Below are 6,098 nucleotides of genomic sequence, written 5' to 3' on the forward strand. Positions count from 1 at the left end.
CCGAGCAGCCCGGACTAGAAAGCAATAGATTTCTTGCTTTTGCCACAGATTCCCCCAGCTGTGAGCCTTCCAACCTTCTAAGTATTCCTTTATATGCGTTTCAGAGTTCTGGGAACAGCCCCTGAACCTGCTTAGTCAGGTATTCTGTGTTGTTGGAGGAGCTCTCTGCTATACGTCCACCCAATCCGCCATCTTGTTTGTTGTCCTGGATGCCCATTTTTAGGAAACAACTTTGGATATACTATTAAAAAAACACCTGTAGAAGGCAGTGAAGAAGACAAATCACAAAATGGTGTGAATAAAGCCAGTAAAGGAGGACTCATCTATGGGAACTATCTGATCTGGAAAAAGTTTTGAATGCACAAGAGCTTCAAAGTGAAATAAAAGGAAATAAAATCCATGATGAGCAACTTTTCATTATAACTCATCAAGCATATGAACTCTGGTTTAAGCAAATCCTATGGGAATTAGATTCTGTTAGAGAGATCTTTCAGAATGGCCATGTCAGGGATGAAAGGAATATGCTTAAGGTTGTTACTCGGATGTACAGAATAGCAGTGATCCTTAAACTATTGGTATAACAGTTTTCCATTCTGGAAATAATGACTCCCTTGGATTTCAATGACTTCAGAGAGTATTTATCTCCAGTATCAGGCTTCCAGAGTTTGCAGTTCCGTCTATTAGAAAAAAAGATTGGTGTTCTTCAGAGTATGAGAGTCCCTTACAACAGAAGACATTATCGCGATAACTTCAAAGGAGAAGATAATGAACTGCTATTGAAGTCTGAGCAAGAAAAAACACTTCTGCAACTAGTGGAGGCATGGCTGGAAGGAACACCAGGTTTAGAACCACATGGATTTAACTTCTGGGGAAATTTTGAAAAAAAATATTGTAAAAGGCCTGGAAGAGGAATTCATAAGGATTCAGGCTAGGGAAGATTCAGAGGAAGAAGAGGAACAAATGGCTGAATTCCAGAAACAAAAAGAGGTGTTACTGTCTTTATTTGATGAGAAACGCCATGAACATCTCCTCAGCAAAGGTGAAAGATGGCTGTCATACCGAGCGCTTCAGGGAGCACTGATGATGTATTTTTACAGGGAAGAGCCTAGATTCCAGGTCCCATTTCAATTGCGACTTCTCTTATGGACATCGATACACTAATGACAAAATGGAGATATAACCACGTCTACATGGTACACAGAATGCTGGGTAGCAAGGCTGGCACTGGTGGATCCTCAGGCTATCAGTACCTGCGCTCAACTGTGAGCGACAGGTACAAGGTATTTGTAGATCTCTTTAACCTTTCAACATATCTGGTTCCACGACACTGGATACCGAAGATGAATCCAATCATTCATAAATTTCTCTACATGGCTGAATATTGTGACAGCTCTGACTTTAGTAGTGATGAATCAGATTAAAATCATCTACAAAATCTATGAAGAATATTGATTTCTCACTATATATATTTTTTCTATGAATTTTCATGAGAATACAAATAGTCCTAATATATGTATATAGAGAGCCAAACACCATAGTGTTGATTTCAAATCAATTCCCCAAAATCATTTTATTATGTCAAGTTTGTGATAAGATTAAGTATTAGGATCAGAAACAATTCTGTTAAATGATAACATTGTATATTGATCATTTTCCTAGTAAAAACTCATTTTCCCCTGATATTCTACTTAGTCCCATAGTGTAATCATTTTCTTATTGTTCTAATTTTAATGATTGTAAACTTGAGCTAGTTCAAAAATTTGTACAATAAAGTGCTTCATTTTGTACAAAGACTTTTATTCAATTAAAATTTCATAAATAATAAAAATCAGTCTTTTACCATGAAAAAAAACAAAAACAAAACAACAACAAAAAAATAACTTGTGCAGGAGATTTGCCTAATGCAATATATCATTTGATTTCTTGATTGCTGCTTTCATGAGTGTTGATGGTTGATCCAAGAAGAATGAAGTCCTTGACAACTTCAATCTTTTCTCCATTGATAAGAATGTTGTTTATTGGTCCAGTGGTGAGGATTATATTGAGATGCAATCCATACCAAAGATTGTGCTCTTTGATCTTCATCAGTAATTACTTTAAGTCCTCTTCACTTTCAGCAAGCAAGGTTGTATCATCTGCATATTGCAGGTAGTTAATGAGTCTTCCTCCAATCCCGATGCTACGTTTTTCTTCATAGAAGCCAGTCTCTCGGATTATTTGCTCAGCATACAAGTTGAATAAGTATGGTGAAAGAATACAACCCTGTCACACACCTTTCCTAATTTTAAACCATTCAGTTTTCCCATGTTCTGTTTGAACAACTGCCTCATGGTCCAGGTACAGATTCTTCATGAGTACAATCAAGTGTTCAGGAATCTTCAACTTTGCACTGTTGTCCATAGATTGTTATGGTCCATATAATCTAAAGCCTTTGCGTAGTCAATTAGACCCTAGGTAATTTCCTTATCTGACTGTCATCTGTTGTAATCTCTTAAATGAGACTAAGAATAGTACTGGGAATCCCTGGGAAGTACAAATTGTTAAAGTGTTCAGTTGCTAACTCAAAAGATGGAGGTCAAGTCCATCCAGAGGCACCTTAGAAGACAGGCCTGGTGATCTACTTCTGAAAAATCAGCCACTGAAAACCCTGTATAATACAAATGACACACATGGAGTTGCTATGAGTTGGAACTGACTCGACAGCACTTGGTTTAACCTCTAAGATTGTTGTAAGGATTAAAAGGAGTGCATGCAAAAATGCTTAGCATAGTGCCTGGAACTCAATAAATATTAGCTATTATTATTAAGTGATCTTATTTAATAGTAGCATATTACTAGAATTATTCTATAACACAATGAAAAGGCATTAGATGCTTATGTTGTTGTTAAGGGCCATTGAGTTGGTTCCCACTCATAACAACCCTGTATTGGGTTTCCATGGAGCCACTGGAGAGTTTGAACTATTGATCCTGCAGTTCAAACCAACCTTGTGGTCCAGTGCTGTTCTTACAGTGCCACACCAGGACTCCATTAGATGCTTATAGTATAATGAAGCTATAGAATACAGCTTCACTGCTTTTTGAGGGAAGGAGAGACTTGATGTAATAGAGGATTGAGAATTAGACTCTGATACTTGTCCTGAGATGATTTATAAATTAGGTCTTCATCACCTGGAAACAAGAGCTGCCCTTCACTGCTTTTTTAAATGGTTATAAAAAAAGATGTGTAATACAATATCTGCCAATTCAACATTTTCACAAGTACAATTATTAATAATTATATCGTCTCCTCTTTTTGATGTCTTTTGTTTATTGCCTCTATAGTGTTCTCACACCACATGCCCTCTCTCTGATCATAGCAAGGCTAATCCGCAGTGCTCCATTTTACAGAATATTCCTTTCTAGCCAGTCTTTGCTTATTCCCAGTCCTGTGATTGTCTCCACCCTCCTTGTCAGCTAGTCAAAACCTCCTTCCACTCAGACACCATAGTCCTTTCACTACCTTGACCTCTCTCCTTATCTCTACCCTATTCACAATTCCTTCCTGGCTGCCTAAGTCCTCCTAACTCTCCCTCACTTTCTTCTTCCTTTCTCTCACTCACAGTCCCTCCCTTGTTCCATTTCTTTTTTCCCCTTTTTCTCCCTTGTTCTCTTGTGAAAACAAAGTATTCATGTTTTGAAAAGTTTTAGCTCCTTTCAATTTTTCTTAAAGGCACTATATGAATATATAGCTATTTTTATTAACTGATCTCCTGGTATGGCACTGTGGGTTAATGTGCTGGTCTTCAAAGTTGGTCTAAACCTCAAGGTTGGTGGTTCACCATCCACTCTTTAGAACCCTATAAAGGGTCACTAAGGGTTGGAACTAATTCAATGGCACTTCACAACTACAAGATGAATATAGTGAGTACTGGTGTGGTGCTGCTGTAGGATAAGCACTGGACTGTAAGGTTGGTTTGAACCATAAGGTTGGAGGATCAAACTTACCAGCTGCTCCTTGAAGACCCTATACAGGGTTGCTATGAGGTGAAACTGATTCAATGGTACTTTATAACAACAACAACATATGACTAAATAAGGACCTTTGGTAGTGTAATGAGTTATGAGTCAGACTATTAACCACAAAGTAGTAATTTGAATCTACTAGCTGTTCCACAGGAGAAAGATGAGGCTTTCTGCTCAAAAGATTTACAGCCTCAGAAACCTCACACAGTAGGAGCTAACTCTACAGTACACAACCACCACCACCGCCACACTGTGATTAAATATATAGAGACAACTTTAATAAGGTATTTTATATGTATGTATGTGTATATATATATATATATATAGAGACAACTTTAATAAGGTATTTTATATGTATGTATGTATATATATATATATATATATATATATTCTGGTGTTGCGTTGCAGGATAATGCACTGGACCACAAGGTTGGTGGCTTGAACTCATCAGCTGCACCTCCAAAACCCTATACAGGATCGCTATGAGTCAGAACCGACTCAACAGTAGCACTTAATAACAACAACAATAATTTGCATATAGAAGTCTGTGAAAAATTATTGCAGTTTTTAAAATACTTTTGAAAGAGCTTTAATGGGCCACAACATTACTGAGATTATCATCCTTTTGCGATTTTTATGGAAGTTTCATTAGTCTCTTGAAAAGTTGTAGGATCTAATCTTTTATATATTGTCCTCATTTTCTTCTCATAATGAAAGTACTTGTATTATAAAAATACTTGTAGAATATTTAAATATCATGAAAATTTAAGGAAAATGTCAAAGTAAACTAGAAATGCCATTAGCCAATGATAACTATAGTTGACTGATAAACATCTCTCTAACCTCTATCAGTTGAACCATTTATTTCTAGATAAATGGGATAACAATCTCCAGGCTTTGGGGGAATATGCTATATATATATTTTAATCATTTTACTGAAAATAAGGAGCCCTGGTGCCACAGTGGTTAAGTGATTGGATGCTAACTAAAAGGTCAGTGGTTTGAACCCACCAGCTGCTCAGTGGGAAAAAGATGTGGCAGTCAGCTTCCATAAGAACCCATTGCCATAGAGTCAATTCCAACTCATAGCAACCCCATAGGGCAAAGTAGAACGGCCCCATAGGGTTGTGGAAGGAGACTGCTGCATCTTGCTTCCACTGAGCTGCTGGTGGGTTCAAACCACCCGTGGTTGCCATGGACCGCCCACTTTTTTGGTTAGCAGATGAGTGCTTAAACAGTACCACCAGAGCTCCTCCATTCAGATTATAGTGTTGGAAACTCTGTAGGGCTGTTCTACTCTGTTGTAATCAACTTGACAGTACACAAAACCAGGAGCAAAGTAATAGAAGCTTTTGTAAAATGTAAACTATGTATAAATGTCCAATATACAAAGAAAATTCCCATCATTTCTAATTTCTACAAATGGCAGTGCTAGTATATGCTCTGGTAGTGTAGTGGTTATGAATCTGGCTGTGAACCTTAAGGTCAGCTGTTCGAAACTACCAGCTGTTCTGCAGGAGACAGGTGAGGCTTTCTGCTCCCGTAAAGATTTACAACCTAGGAAACTCTGGACAGGGTTGCTATGAGTCAGAACTGACTCCATGGCACATAACAACAACATGTTTATGTATGTGTATGTGATTTGCTCCACATCATATATACTTATTTTTCTGTCTTAGCTGCCTTTTCAAGGAGGCTTGGTAGTGCAAAAGGTTAAGTGTTCAGCTACTAATCATAATGTTGGTGGTTCAAGCCCACCCAGTGACTCTGTGGGATAAAGACCTAGCAATCTTTTTTCCATAAAGATTGCAGCCTAGGAAACCCTATGAGGTGGTGTTACTATGGCACATGGGGTCACTGTGAGTTGAAATAGGCTCAACAGCACACCTAACACACACACACACACACACACACACACACTCTGATGTCTCCATGTCAGTATTTGTATAGTGTTTTTTACTATTGAAAAATATATACTGTTTATGTTGCTCTATGAATGTGATGAAGACAACCATCTGGTCGACTGATTGGAAGAGATCAATATTTATGCCCATTCCAAAGAGAGGTGACCCAACAGAATGTGGAAATCATTGG

The 6,098-nt window shown here is 37.8% G+C and overlaps 1 protein-coding gene and 1 pseudogene across 1 annotated transcript in view; both read left to right on the forward strand.

Annotated features, from left to right (window-relative positions):
- EFHB (EF-hand domain family, member B) overlaps positions 1-6,098 on the forward strand; it is a 113,808-nt gene that overhangs the window by 52,136 nt on the left and 55,574 nt on the right. The window lies entirely within an intron of this gene.
- LOC102840540 lies at positions 214-1,421 on the forward strand (annotated as a pseudogene).

This window comes from Chrysochloris asiatica, unplaced genomic scaffold, assembly GCF_000296735.1.
Source record: "Chrysochloris asiatica unplaced genomic scaffold, ChrAsi1.0 scaffold00030, whole genome shotgun sequence".
NCBI classification, from domain to species: Eukaryota; Metazoa; Chordata; class Mammalia; order Afrosoricida; family Chrysochloridae; genus Chrysochloris; species Chrysochloris asiatica.